This window comes from Hordeum vulgare, chromosome 1H (assembly GCF_904849725.1).
Source record: "Hordeum vulgare subsp. vulgare chromosome 1H, MorexV3_pseudomolecules_assembly, whole genome shotgun sequence".
Lineage (NCBI taxonomy): Eukaryota > Viridiplantae > Streptophyta > Magnoliopsida > Poales > Poaceae > Hordeum > Hordeum vulgare.
This window is the reverse complement of record NC_058518.1, coordinates 194,456,679-194,473,315: the sequence shown is the minus strand read 5'-3', so window position 1 is coordinate 194,473,315 and position 16,637 is coordinate 194,456,679.

Here is a 16,637-nt window from a genome sequence, read left to right as displayed (position 1 = left end):
TGTTGAACTGCTTGGGGATCCACCTCCACCAAAGGGTGATCTTGTGTTCGAGCTTAAACAGTTGCCTGATGCTCTTATGTATACCTATCTTGATGAAAAAGAGATATATCCTATTATTATTAGTGCTAGCCTCTCGGAGCATGAAGAAAAGAAGTAACTAAAAACTTTTAGGAAGCATTGTGCTACTATTAGATATACTCTAGATGATCTTAAGGGCATTAATCCCACTCTATGCTAGCACAAGATTAAAACCGATCCTGATTTCAAACCAGTTGCTGATCATCAAAGGAGATTAAATCCTAAGATGAAAGAAGTAGTAAGAAAAGAAATACTAAAGCTCCTGGAAGCTGGTATTATCTATCCTGTTGCTCACAGCGATTGGGTGAGTCCGGTGCATTCCGTTCCTAAGAAGGGAGGCATTACCGTTGTCCCTAATGATAAGGATGAATTGATCCCACAGAGGATTATTACTGGCTATAGGATGGTGATTGATTTTAGGAAGTTTAATAAAGCCACTAGGAAAGATCATTACCCTATGCCTTTTATCGACCAAATGCTAGAAACGCTGTCCAAACACACACACTTCTGCTTTCTAGACGGTTATTCTGGTTTCTCCCAAATACCAGTTGCACAATCTGATCAGGAGAAAACCATTTTCACCTGCCCTTTTGGTACCTTTGCTTATAGACGTATGCCTTTTGGCTTATGTGACACACCTGCACCTTTCAAAGATGTATGATGGTTATATTCTCTGACTTTTGTGAAAAGATTGTCGAGGTTTTCATGGATGACTTCTCCGTTTACGGGTCTTCTTTTGATGATTGCCTCAGCAACCTTGATCGAGTCTTACAGAGATGTAAAGACACCAATCTTGTCTTGAATTGGGAGAAGTGCCACTTTATGGTTAACAAAGGCATCGTCTTCGGACATAAAATTTCTTAAAGAGGTACTGAAGTCGATAAGGCTAAGGTTGATGCAATCGAGAAAATGCCATACCCTACAGATATCAAAGGTATAAGAAGTTTCCTTGGTCATGTTGGTTTCCATAGAAGGTTCATTAAAGACTTCTCTAAGATTTCTAGGCCTCTTACCAATCTCTTGCAAAAGGATATTCCTTTTGTATTTGACGATGATTGTGAGGAAGCCTTCAAAACACTTAAGAGGGCTTTGATAACTGCACCTATTGTTCAACCACCTGATTGGAACTTACCTTTTAAAATCATGTGTGATGCTAGCGATTATGCTGTTGGTGTTGTTCTAGGGAAAAGAGTTGATAAGAAGTTGAATGTTATTCACTACGCTAGTAAAACTTTAGACAGTGCCTAGAGAAACTATGCTACTACGAAGAAGGAATTTTTAGCAGTCGTGTTTGCATGTGAAAAGTTCAGGTCAGACATAGTTGATTCCAAAGTCACTATTCACACTGATCATGCTGCTATTAAGTACTCATGGAGAAGAAGGATGCTAAACCTAGACTTATCGGATGGGTAATCTTGCTACAAGAATTTGATTTGCACGTTGTTGACAGAAAGGGTGCTGATAACCCATTAGCAGATAACTTGTCTAGGTTGGAAAACGTTCTTGATGACCCACAACCTATTGATGATAGCTTTCCCGATGACCAATTGAATGTCATCAATGCTTCATGTAGTGCACCGTGGTATGCTGATTATGCGAACTATATCTTCGCCAAATATATACCAGCTAGTTTCACGTACCAGCAAAAGAAGAAATTCTTCTTTGACTTGAGACACTACTTTTGGGATGATCCTCACCTTTATAAGGAAGGAGTAGATGGTGTTATTAGACGTTGTGTACCTAAACATGAACAGGGACAGATCCTACAGAAGTGTCACTCCGAGGCCTACGGAGGACACCATGCGGGAATTAGAACTCAACACAAGGTATTGCAATCAGGTTTCTATTGGCCCACTCTCTTCAAGGATGCCCGTAAGTTTGTCTTGTCTTGTGACGAATGTCAGAGAACAGGTAATATTAGCAAATGTCAGGAAATGCCTATGAACTATTCACTTGTCATTGAACCATTTGATGTATGGGGCTTTGATTATATGGGACCTTTTCCAAAATCCAACGGGTATACGCATATCTTAGTTGCTGTTGATTACGTCACTAAGTGGGTAGAATCTATCCCCATTAGTAGTGCTGATCACAACACCTCTATCAAGATGTTGAAAGAAGTTATCTTCCCTAGATTTGGAGTCCCTAGATATCTAATGACCAACGGTGGTTCACACTTCATTCATGGTTCTTTCCGTAAAACGCTTGCTAAGTACGATGTCAACCATAGAATTGTGTCTCCCTACCACCCTCAGTCCAGTGGTCAAGTAGAGCTAATCAATAGAGAGATTAAACTAATTCTGCAAAAGACTGTCAACAGGTCTAGAAAAAATTGGTCTAAGAAGATCGATGATGCACTGTGGGCTTATAGAACTGCCTATAAGAATCCCATGGGCATGTCTTCGTACAAAATGGTGTACGGTAAAGCATGTCATTCACCTCTTGAGCTAGAGCATAAAGCTTATTGGGCAATCAAAGAGCTCAACTTTGATTTCAAACTTGCCGGTGAGAAGAGGTTATTTGACATTAGCTCGCTTGATGAATGGAGAACTCAGGCATATGAGAATGCCAAGTTTTTCAAAGAGAAGGTTAAGAGGTGGCATGATAAGAGGATACAAAAGCGTGAGTTCAATGTACGTGATTATGTCTTGCTATATAACTCTCGTTTAAGATTCTTTACACGCAAGCTTCTCTCTAAATGGGAAGGTCCCTATGTTGTTGAGGAAGTATATCGTTCCGGTGCTATCAAGATCAACAACACGAAAGGTAATTGTCCGAGAGTTGTAAATGGGCAGAGAATCAAGCATTATATCTCACGTACTCCCATAAATGTTGAAAGCAATATCATCAATACCATAACTTCGGAAGAATACCTAAGGGATGTTTATCAGCCTGTTTCAGACTCAGAAAACGATGAGGTATGTGATTCTGTATGAAAACAGAGTCCAAAAGTCTTCCAATAGGAAATTTTGTCCACTTTGGAATATTTGAAAAAAAAATACAAAAATTGGAAGTAGTCCGGAAAGTGCGCGAGGAGGCAACAAGCCTGCACGGCGCGGGCCCACCCCCTGGCCGCGCCGTGAGGGCTTGTGGCCACCTCGTGCGCCTCCCGGACTCCGATTTCGTGTAGAGTACTCCTTCTGGTCTGGAAAAAAATCATTATATATACTCCCATTTGGTCGGACCCCTGCATCAAACAGATTTCCTCTGTTTTTCGTTTCGAGCCTATTTCTGTTGCAGATCTAGATCGCAATGACTTCTCCAAAAGCTCCAAAGGACAAGATCTTCGAGAAGGTCATCAATCCCTACCTCACGGGAGTGCTGCAACACCCTCAATCTATCGAGATGCGTGAGGGGATGTTGCACATACATGACGTTGAGGGGCCCAAGAAGACCGGAAGCGTGGAGACGAGGCTCGAAGCATTGGAGCAACAAGTCTTCAAGTGCCAAGGGATGGTGGAGCATGGACTCAACACCAACCACATGATGATCATGGAGTTCACCAACAAGCACAAGATTGATGCCAATGACATTGGGAAGCATCTCTTCAGGCTCTATGACAGGATTGATCAACTCCAGGGCCAGATCTATGACCTGCAGAACCAAAACTGTGAGTGTGAGTATAGATTTAAATCAATACGGTTGGCTGCAGATTTGAGGATTCCGGAGACTCGTTCATCTTTCCATGATCGAGCACCTATCCCTTGGAAGACGGAGGATCAAGCCCATGTTGCAACTTCTCCACCATCACCACCAAAGGAAGACAACTGAGCATTGGTATGGTCAATCCCCTTGGCTTGTGCCAAGCTTGGGGGAGTTGCCCCGGTATCGTATCACCATCGCATCTTTTGCCTTTACCTTTGTTTTAGTTTTCCCTTTTCTGTTTTCTCTTTTTCTAGTAGAGTAAAAGTCTTAGTGTTTTAGTCTTGAGTTTTGTTTTGTGTCACCCCCGATGTATTCTTGCTCATGAGCCATATAATAAAGAGTGTCTTAGTTGAAGGGCTTTTCCTCTTGCCATGATCAAAAGAGTGAGAATAGAACAAAGCATGAAAGATCATGTAATGATCTTATGGGAAGTGATGGATTCACATGTAAAAAGAATGTTGATTGAAACTTGTTGATGCTAGGCAAATGTAGACCATGGTCATTGTTGCAATTAATAGGAAGTGATAAAGAAGGAGAGATTCACATATAAATATATCATCTCTGACACCATCTATGATTGTGAACTCTCACTAAACTATTGCATGCCTAAAATTAGATGTTGGACAAGGAAGACAACATAATGAATTGTGTTTGCTTGGCTCCGAATAATGTTATATGATTAGAGATCCCTTAGCTTGTGACGATTGCTTCCACCTCACATTAGCCAAAACTCCCGCACTAAGTAGAGATACTACTTGTTTATCCATAAACCTTCAAAGTAGTTTTGTCTTGAGTGTCCACCATACCTACCAATGGATTGAATAAGATCCCTCAAGTAAGTTCTCATCGGTGCAAGCAATAAAAATTCCTCTCTAATATGTATGATCTATTAGTGTGTGGAAGATAAGCTTTGTAAAAACCTGTGATGAGGAAGACATAAAAGCGACAGACTGCATAATAATGTACTTTATCATAGGGGGCAATACAAAGTGGCGTTCCTCCGCACTAAGAGGACACGCATCCAAACCTCAAAAGTGCATGACAACCTCTGCTTCCCTCTGCGAAGGGCCTATTTTATACCTTTGCTTTTTGTCCCTGAAAGAGTCATGGTGATCTTCACCAATTCCCTATCTCGCCTTTATCTTGGCTACCGTCATATGCTTGGGAAAGATCTATATTCATATGTCAACTTGGAGGTGAGTATTCATGAATTATTATTGTTGACATTACCCTTGAGGTAAGTAGTTGGGAAGCGAAACTATAAGCCCCTATCTTTCTCTGTGTCTAGCTGAAACTTTGATCTCATGAGTACCACGTGAGTTGTAGCAATTGTAGAGAACGAAAAAATGATTGAGTATGTGGATTTGCTTTACAAGCGCTTATTTGACTCTTTCTAATGTTGCGATAAATTGCAATTGCTTCAATGACTAAAGGCTATCGATTGTTACTTCTCGGTAAGGTTCTTGATCCATGCTTTACTTTGTGAAGGAATTATCACTTCAGCATGAGAGATTATATGTTGGTATTGCTGTTCTGAGCTTGAGCATGATGCATGCATGTACGTATCTTGTTTTGTCGACACCGCTCTCCCTAAACATGTGGACATATTTATTGAGCTAGGCTTTCGCTTGAGGACAAGCGAGTCTAAGCTTGGGGGACTTGATACGTCCATTTTGCATCATGTTTTCATGTTGATATTTATCGCTTCTTTGGCTGTTATTTCACTTCACGGTACAATTCTTATGCCTTTTGTCTCTTATTTTGCAAGGTTTACATGAAGAGGGAGAATGCCGGCAACTGGAATTCTGGCCTGAAAGTGGAGCAAAGTTGAGATACTGATTCTTCGCAACTCCAAACGCCGTAAAAATCAACGAGGATTTTTTTCCTGATTTATCAAAAAAATACTTGGCCAAAGAAGTGCCGGAGGGGCACCAGGGGGTGCCCACAAGCCTGCACGGCGCGACCACCCCCCAGGCCGCACCATGGGGGCTTGTGGGCAGCCCACTGGCCCACTGGCCCCCCTCTTTTGCTATATGGAGGGTTTCGTCCAGGAAAAAATAACAGAGGAGCTTTTTCGTGGTTTCGCCACCGCCACGAGGCGGAACTTGAGCAGAACCAATCTAGAGCTCTGGCAGGACGATCCTGCCGGGGAAACTTCCCTCCCGGAGTTGGAAATTGTCGCCATCGTCATCACCAACACTCCTCTCATCGGAGGGGACTCTTCACCATCAACTTCTTCATCAGCACCATCTCATCTCCAAACCCTAGTTCATCTCTTGTAACCAATCTCCATCTCGCGACTCCGATTGGTACTTGTAAGGTTGCTAGTAGTGTTGATTACGCTTTGTAGTTGATGCTAGTTGGATTTTTTGGTGGAAGAGTTTATGTTCAGATCCTTGATGCTTCTCATTACCTCTCTGGTCATGAATATGATTATGCTTTGTGAGTAGTTACTTTGGTTCCTGAGGACATGGGATAAGTCATGCTAATAGTAGTCATGTGAATTTGGTATTCGTTCGGTAATTTGATGTGTTGTATGTTGTTTTTACTCTAGTGGAATTATGTGAACGTCGAGTACATAACACTTCACCATTATTTGGGCCTAGAGGAAGGCATTGGGAAGTAGTAAGTAGATGATGGGTTGCTAGAGTGACAGAAGCTTAAACCCTAGTTCTTGCGTTGCTTTGTAAGGAGTTGATTTGGATCCACTAGTTTAATGCTATGGTTAGACTTTGTCTTAATTCTTCTTTCGTAGTTGCGGATGCTTGCGAGAGGGGTTAATCATAAGTGGGATGTTTGTCCAAGTAAGGGCAGTACCCAAGCGCCGGTCCACCCACATATCAAACTATCAAAGTAACGAACGTCAATCATATGAACATGATGAAACTAGCATGACAGAAATTTCCGTGTGTCCTCGGGAGCGTTTTTCCTCCTATAAGACTTTGTTCAGGCTTGTCCCTTGCTACAAAAGGGATTGGGCCACTTTGTTGCACCGTTGCTACTTTTGTTACTTGTTGCTTGCTACGAATCATCTCACCACACAATCACTTGTTACCGACAATTTCAGTGCTTGCAGATATTTCCTTGCTGAAAACCACTTGTCAGATCCTTCTGCTCCTCGTTGGGTTCGACACTCTTACTTATCGAAAGGACTATGATTGATCCCCTATACTTGTGGGTCATCAACAGTATTGAGGAAAGGTCTACCAAATATGATGGGACAAAAGCTATCTTGTTTGGTGGCAAGAACGAGAAAATCATCAGGATACTTAGTTTTACCACACAAGACTTCAACATTTCTAACAATTGCCAAAGGGCACATATTATCTCTATTGGCAAGCTGAATAGTGACATCAATAGGTTCCATCTCGACAGGTGCAATCTCGTCTTTGATTTCATCATATGAGGATTGAGGTATTGCACTAACACTAGCACCCACTTCACATAAACCATGATAACAATGATCTCCTATCTTAACAGAAACAACAGGCATGCCAACAACAGTCCTATGTTTGTCTCTAGTATGAGGTTTAGCAATTCTAGCAGCATCTTCACAGAAGTGAATATCATGCCCATCAACATTGTCGAACAGGAGATCTTTGATAATAGCAATGCTAGGTTCAACTCTAATTTGCTCAGGGGGTGTAGGTGTTCTAATGTAGCCCCTACATATCACAGTTGAAGCTTCAAAATGATCCTTTATTCTAACAGGGAAAGGTGGTTTCTCAATGTAAGCACTAGGAACAATTGGATCATTATAAAGCAATGACTTTCTCTTCAACTGGATTGGGTTTAACTACATTGAATTCTATGGGAGGATGATATTTAAACCACTTCTCTTTAGGGAGATTAATATGAGCAACAAATGATTCACATAATGAAGCTACTATCTCAGAGTCAAGTCCATGTTTAGCGCTAAAATCACAAAAAGTATTTGTTTCAACGAAGGATTTAACGCAATCGAACTTAAGATTCATACCTGACTCCTTACCTTTATCAAACTCCCAATCTTCAAAGTTGCATTTAATTCTTTCCAAGAAATTCCATCTGAAGTCAATATCTCTCTTCATAAAAGAACCGATACAAGAAGTGTCAAGCATGGTGCGATTATCATGAGAAAGCCGAGCATAGAAGTTCTGAATAATAATTTCTCTCGAGAGCTCATGGATGGGGCATGAATATAACATTGGCTTAAGCCTCCCCCAAGCTTGAGCGATGCTTTCCCTATCACGAGGCCAAAAATTAAAAATATAATTCCGATCACGATGTACTAGATGCATAAGATAAAAGTTTTGATGAAATTCCAATTTCAATCGGTTGTAATTCCATGATCAAGTATCATCACATAGCCTATACCATGTTAATGCTTTATTACTAAAGTATAAGGGAAGGACCTTCTTCTTGACCTCATCCTCGGCAAACCTGCAAGCTTAAATAAACCACAAACTTCATCTACAGAGATTAGATGCAAGTCGGGATGTTATGTTCCATCTCCTGTAAAAGGATTAGCTAACAGTTTCTCTAGCATACCCGAAGAAATTTCATAACAAATATTTTCAGTAGGTGCAGTAGGTTGAGGAGCAACTCCTTGTGCTTCTATTCGAGGTGAAGATACCCAGGACAAGTTCCTCAAAGGATTAGTTTCCATAGTGACAAGTGACAATAAATTTCAGCACACTATATGAATGTTTCCTTACCAAATTCCACTTACCAAAGGCGCTTCACTCCCCGCCAACGGCGCGAGAAAATAGTCGTGATGACCCACAAGTGTAGGGGATCTATCGTAGTCCTTTCGATAAGTAAGAGTGTCGAACCCAACGAGGAGCAGAAGGAACTGACAAGTGGTTTTCAGCAAGGTATTCTCTACAAGCACTGAAATTATCGGTAACAGATAGTTGTGTGATAAGATGATTCGTAGAGAGTAGCAAGTAACAATAGTAACAAAGGTGCAGCAAGGTGGCACAGTCCCTTTTGTAGCAAGGTACAAGCCTGGACGAACTCTTATAAGAGGTAAAGCGCCCCCGAGGACACATGGGGATCTGTCAAGCTAGTTTTCATCAAGTTCATATGATTCGCGTCCGCTACTTTGATAGTTTGATATGTGGGTGGACCGGTGCTTGGGTCCTGCCCTTACTTGGACAAACATCCCACTTATGATTAACCCCTCTCGCAAGCATCCGCAACTACGAAAGAAGAATTAAGACTAAGTCTAACCATAGCATTAAACTAGTGGATCGAAATCAACCCCTTACGAAGCAACGCATAAATAAGGGTTTAAGCTTCTGTCACTCTAGCAACCCATCATCTACTTATTACTTCCCAATGACTTCCTCTAGGCCCAAATAATAGTGAAGTGTTATATAGTCGACGTTCACATAACACCACTAGAGGAAAGACAGCATACAACGCATCGAAATATCGAACGAATACCAAATTCACATGACTACTTATAGAAAGACTTATACCATGTCCTCAGGAACAAAAGTGACTACTCACAAAGAATAATTATGTTCATGACCAGAGAGGTATTGAATAGCATCAAAGATTTGCACATATAATCTTCCACCGAGTAATCCAACTAGCATCAACTACAAAGAGTAATTAACATTACTAGCAACCTTACAAGTACTAATCGGAGTCGCGAGAGGGAGATTGGTTACAAGATATGAACTAGGGTTTGGAGATGAGATGGTGCCGATGAAGATGTTGATGGATATGAGTCCCCTCCGATGAGAGGAGTGTTGGTGATGTCGATGGCGACGATTTCCCCTCCGGGAGGGGAATTTCCCCGGCAGGACGGCCCTGCCCGAGCTCTAGATTGGTTCTGCTCAAGTTCCGCCTCGTGGTGGCGGCGGCTCGTCCCGAAAGCCTCCTTCTAATTTTTTCTGGAACGAAACCCTCCATATAGCAAAACATGAGCACCGGAGGGGCAACAGGGGGCCCATAAGACACCTAGGCCCGACCAAGGGGGGTAGGCCGGGACTGACAGGCTTGTGGCCTCCTAGTGGCTCCCCTCTGGTACTTCTTCCACCTAGTATTTTTCATAAATCCAAAATAATTCCTCGTTGATTTTCACGGCTTTTGGAGTTGCGCAGAATAGGTATCTCAAACTTGCTCCCTTTTCAGACCAGAATTCCAGCTGCCAACATTCTCCCTCTTCATGTAAACCTTATAAAATAAGAGAGAAAAGGCATAAGTATTGTACCGTAAAGGGTAATAACATCCCATAAAGTGATAAATGTCAACATAAAAGCATGATATAAAATGGACGTATCACCGGGCGCTATGGTTGTTAGGTCTTCTTCTCTAGCAAGGCGTTTGCCACAGGCTTAGCGTTGTGTTGTGTTGTTGCAGGATTTTGCCAGGCGGGAGGATGCAATTGTGTGTGCACAAGTCAGTCTAATAAGGGACCTGTTCTTTAGTACACCTATAGTGGCCCCCGAGCCTAGGACACAATGAAGTATGCGATGCTATTGAGCTAAGCCCAAAAGCAGTGCACAGATACGTGGTCGATTTTTTACTGCGGTTGTGATGATGGTTTCTCACTATTTTCCCACAATGTGCGTTGAATGCGAGTCGTGCGAGCGCTGGAGTGAAACAGTGCCTGTAGAGTGCATCTTGGGAAATGCGGGCACGTCAAAAGAGGAGAGGTGGCTTCTGTGTATTCCACCCTTTGAAAAATAAAGGGCGATAATTCGCAGGGGCCCTGCTCATCCTAGTCTAACTTCCTCTGCTCGCCCTCCCATCCATTACTATTTTCTATATGTCGCGTGTCGCATGCGAGGCATGGCATTAGTGGAGCTAGACACCCGTTGTGGTGGTGCGCTTGGCCATGTGTTGTTACTTCTGAGAGTAGCGAAGAGCCAGGCCCCCGCCTCCTCCCTATAAAAGAATGCCCATGGGGGTGTTGCTCATTCACCTCTTCTCCTACCAGACCTCCAGCCACCATTTCCATTATCCTTCATCTTCTTACCTTCCTCCGAGATCCACCATCTTAATGGTGAGAGGCAGGGGTTGTGGTCGAGCCCAAGCACACTGAGACGCGCATTGTGGTCACAACAGCATGGTCTGGCGTCGGCTCTCGTGGAGGGTGTGTTGTTCTGGGTTGTGGAGGACGAGGTGCTCCACGTCGAGGCGGCCACAACGATGCACCTTTCCATCGACCCGGGAGGAGCCCCCGCATGGGACGCAGCGCTTGAGTTCGGTGCACCTTTACTAGTGTTCTTACGTTTAACTTGTGAACAAAAGTAGACAAGAGTAATGGTTTGGATAGATAAGAAGAACTCTTCTTTAGAAGATCATCATTGATTGCTTTTAGGAACTCATGCTCTTACTCCAAGTTGAGCTTTTCGAAGAGTAGCTTCTCATGAGTTCTTGCAAGCTCTTTTTGATCTTCTAGATTAGTTTCATGAGCTAACTTAAGAGTGTTTAAGTCTTTAGTTAGTCGTTCAATCTCTTTCTTATCATCATCATTCAATTTCTCTTGACTAGCATGAAAATTAGCAAGTTCATTTTCAGCATTATCGCTAGTATTATCAAGAAGCAAGTCATTTTCTCCTAACAGGTCATCCTCATCACTATCAAAATCAAGATATTCGGGATGTGATACCTTGGGGCCTTTAGCCATGAAGCACTTTCCGAACCCCTCATCTGGTGAATCTAATAAGTCATAGGAGTTGGGGGAAACGAGTTCAATGCCGGCAACACCTTCATCTTGCCTATAGTCAGAGTCGTAGTGGTAGCTTCTCTTGGATTGGTTGTCAGACTGGGAGCCAGAAACCCATTCACCAACATGAGCTCATCTCTTGAGCTGCTCTTGGTGTATTTGTCCTTCTTCTCCTATTCCTTGCCTCTCCGTGAGTGTCTTCATTCATAATGATCTTCTCTAGTCCTCTCTATGCGAGGTGACTCATCTCTTGAGCTTTGTCTTCGAGGTGACTCTTCTCTTCATTTGTAGGGAGCCGAGCACCCATTGGAGTAGTGTTCGGGTTTCCCATAGTTGTAGCAGTTTCGGTCATGACTGGACAAACGCTTCTCATCACGTCTTGAGATTGAGCTTCTCTTTGCCTCTACTCTTTTAGAACATGTTGAATTTTCTGACCATGAGGCTTATCTCTTCATTGGTAATAATGTTGTACTTTGAAGTAGTGGGAGCATCACTTGAAGCTCTGTAAGCACTGATTGACTTGTTGTGCAACTCATCTTTGTCCTTGAGTGACATCTCATGAGCAAAAATCCTACCAATGACTTCTGTTGTCTTGACATCTTTGTAGTTTGGCATCAATTGGATCAATGTGAACACGGTGTCATACTTTCCATCTAGAGCTTTAAGTATGTTCATGATGACGAATTTGTCGGTCATCTCTTTGCTTCCTAAGCCGGCAATCTCATTTTTGATGAGAGCTAGCCTAGAGTAAATTTTAGCGACTCCTTCACCATCATTCATCTTGAATTTGTTAAGTTGACTTTGAAGTACATCCAACTTAGATTCTCTTATAGAGTAAGTACCTTTGGATTCTCAAGTTGGTTGATTTTGTTGAATTCTTCGGGGCATAGGAAGTTGAAGATAATGTCACAAACTTGTGCATTGAATTGCAACATATTCAAGTCTTCCGCTATCGTATCACAATAAGAAGTTAGCGTTTTCTCAATTTTAGTTGTGGGCAAGTTTTAGCAAATATGGCAATTCAAGTACACCCTACACATGCATATCTAAGAGTATAGAAGTGGAATGTAAAACACGCAAGTGTAAAGTAAAGGGAGTAAGGTAGGGAGATGTCACACCCTGTGTTATGACTCTCCTCACTAAATTAACTTAACTCAAAATTTAGGTCCAGTTAAATTTTTTGTGAGTGCTTGTGATGCTTGATGTGATTATTACTTGTTTGCTTGCTTGCTTGATTGTATGCTTGTGTTTGGGTCACAATGTTCCTGCTACTCTCTAGACTAACCTCCTTGACCCAAACCATTGTCCAATAACCATACCATGTGTATAGGACCCAAATGTTATTTTGACCAAAAAGCATTTATTTAATTTAAGCTTTCAAAAACTCGCGAGTTGGGATTTGTACTACAAGTCCTCAAATTAGGGAAGTTGTTTTGTGCCAAATATTTTACTTAAATCTCATTATCAAAATGTCTTCCCAAAACCACAAGATTATTATTTTAGAAGTTATTTTTCTATTTTAATAAATTCCTTTTTCTAATGCCATAAATGGTCCCTTATGAAGGAAGGTTATATTTATTGCCTTCAAAATAAATGAGAAAATTTAGGGAAACTCAGTGGATATATATATTCCATATATAAGAGTTTAAACACATGGTCATGTTCAAAATATTAGGCAAAACCCTTAAAATCTTTCGTGCCTATTTCAAGCTTTTGGAATATTTCTAAAAGAAATATTCTCAATAAATTCCAGTAAAATTCTCGCATGTCTCACATGATATATGGGATGATCTTGCCAAGTTTCACCTCAATCCAAGTTGTTTCGATTCATGTAATTATTCAAAAACCATATCTTTCCAGATATAGAATTGAGCAACTCTACATTGCCAAGTGTCTCCAATTGTGCTCAAATTTTATGGACATGTTCTGATACTCTAATAATGCATCCACGCCAAGTGGTGCATCAAGGAGAATATATGAACTTCTCCCAAACCCCTCAAAACCTTCTCTGTTGATTTCTAACTCTGGGAAACTTTACATTATAAAGTTTCTCCAATTGATCCCAAACTTTTTGGGCATGCTCTATTACTCAAATAATGCTACCGCACCCAATGGTGCATTTGTGGGGACTAAATTGCATGGGTTTATGTGGGGACCCCGACTTACGAATCGAGATCGCTGAATGAACGTGCTCAGTGATCCCAGAGATCAATGCTCACCGAATACACAGATACTGAATATTAAGTGTCTTACATCCAAACATATAATTTGATACAACAAATGACCATTGTGGTAAAGTCTTACATATATAGTTCTTGAGGGCCAACACACCAAACTGGACCAATAGCGAAAATATGGGTCGAAAGCGTGAACCCATGCCATCAGCCTTAACCTACATGCATTCTGACTCGGAAGCGTCCTAGGTCGCAAGAACGTCACCAAGTTACTCTACAACAAATCATGTTCTCTCATGCCTCGTCAATGAAATAACCAGTGGCAAGCCAGTGAGTACTTTGAATGTACTCGCAAACAGCCCATGATATGAACAATGCAAGTGAAGGATAACAATAATATGCATCTTTGGTGGATAACAACTTGGTTGTAACTAAACATGTTCATGGATGTGCAACATAAGCTAAATGTTGATTTGAAGAACAGGTTACAAATATCAATATATCTGTCGAGGGTTGAACACTCTGGGTTCACCCTGAAGGCCAAGTCACCAAACTTGGTCATATCAATGATTTCATGAAACACCATTTACCACATACTCACACACACTTGGTTTATGCGGAAATGACTAGACGTAGTTTAAGCAGGATTACCCAACTGTCCTTGTCCGTGGACAGGGCTATTCGAATAGTTTTAAACTCTGAAGAGGTAGTACGTTGGACCCATGAGATCCGGGAAACTTCCGTGTCATCCATGACTCGCGGTATATAACATACCCGAGGTAAGTACCCGATCAATGCCTTTCCCCTGATGATACTAGACAAAGAGGTCCACTCGATTGGTGCCCATCCCACATGTCGTACGTTTTACGAGCACCGACTCTGGACAATATCAACAATGCGGGGACCAACGGGGTGCCTAGAACAAGTAAAAACGGCATAGTCGCCCTACCTGGCACGACCCCATCACGAGAGTGACCACATATCACTCCCGACACTGGTAATGTGGCTCTTTGCTAGCACTGACCAGAGTAATCAACACAACACCGTCCCGTAAGGGGTAACGTGGTCGTACATGTAACGTTGGGACGATAGACACATCATAAATCTATTCCCATTTCTGAAACCATACTCACTCAAATACTCAGTGCACCACTTCACCAAAAGTGGCCACCTAACTCATCATCACCCTCGGGCATTAGTGGCACCCGAGGGGGTTTTCATAAACCTTTATTTGTACCAAGAACATGCTCATGCTAATATTATTCTAACTTTACTTGTCAACATGATATTAGCATGACCCTTATAGTTGGTAGGATCAAGCTCAATGCATGTGCTCCGAAGGAGCCAACGGTAACATCACTTCAATGATTTACCCGCACTTATGATCAATATGCAACGGAAATATTTGCTACACTAGCATGCATCATAACATATGCTCAGACATGGTCAAAGGTCTGCTTGCCTTGCTCACATAAGTCCTCGGGGTCTTCGAGGTCTTCCGCTCCAACTCCGAGTACTTCATCTACGCGTCAACTATCATCGGAAACAACCACGGTAAACCACACAGCAGGCAGAAATAAAAGTGCTACATAAATAGAAGTTATATTTTTCTTGGACCTCTCTGGTCATAAGAAAAATACGTGAAGCTTGCTAGAGGATAGTTGGACCATCAGGGATTTTTGAATGGATGAAAGGGGGAATAGGTGATATTAAAAGAAGTCTACCAAAAATATCATGATAAAAATGAGTGGAGGCACTCATTTAATAGAGCATAATTTTAGAAATATTTAGGAAGTCATTTAACTTGATTTGGAGTTGGCATGAATATTCTAGGGATTTTCTATTATGGAATAAATAGCAAAAGGGAGCTATTTATTTATTGGAGAAGAAATAAGACATATAAAAATGTTGGCTATGACTCCAAAAATAGGGCATGATATTAGATGGCTCTCGAATTATGAATCACTCCAATTGGAGTTGATTTGAACCCTATAGGATTTTCATAAGATGGGGTTTAAATTATACATATTGGGATTTAAATAAAAACACCACAGAAAGGTTGCTTGGAAAAATGCGCAAATCACATATTTGGATAGCCCTGAATTTCAGGAACCTGCAGGAGTTTGAATCAAACAAATTGGAGTTCAAATGAATTTACTAAGGATTTATGAATCTTTTGATAAAAGAATAATGTAAAAGATTTTCTTCCTAAGGTTAAACTGCGCGCGCACGTGCTAGATAGGAAGATGGGCCGGCCCAACGGCTCTAGCCGCGAGCACTGACTACGCCTAAGGCATATTCCTCTGCGTGCGCCTCCGCGCAAGGAAAACGTCCGCCAGCCGGGGCGCCGCCACTTAACACAGCTGGGCCGACTTGGTGTGTGGCTGACCAGGGGACCTGCCTGTAGGTCTTCCCCTACCCCCCGTCGATCTGAGGGAACACACGAGAGGTGGAGCCGAGTGGCGCCGAAGCCTGCCCCAACGATACTCGCCTCCTCCGGTGATGCCCCAGCCACCCTCGGATGCAGGAGAGCGTGGTGCTTCCATCCCCACACCAAACGAACACCGGGGCGCATCGGCACAACACCAGCGACGACAACAGTTGGCGGCGACGGTGACCTTGAACAGGCCGGCACAGCCCGAGGGAGAGGAGATGCAGCAGATGGGGAAGAGCTACGTGACTCTGGAAGGACTCCGGCGTGGAAAAGAGGGAAAGCGAGCAACCGTGGCCTCAAACCGGAGCTATGGACGACGGAGAAGATGCATGCACGAGGATGGACGCAGGGCTCGGAAGGGAGAATGGGGAGGTCTAGTAGATTTCTAGCGAGAGAGGGAAGTGGATCAGAGGCTCTGAGTGGTCGGGGAGGCCATATGGAGAGGGGGAGACGAGAAAGATCTCCGTTGCTCCCTGGTGCTCTCTAGGCACTGTGTCCACGCGTGCCTGAGCCACGTTGGCTGCATCCTGGCGTTGGGGAGGGCTTGAACGGTCAATGGGGAGTGCCCTGGCACGCTGGGACATGCGGCCGTTGAGGGACCCGAGCTATAGGACGAAGAAAGGGTGCAAAGGACCGTTAC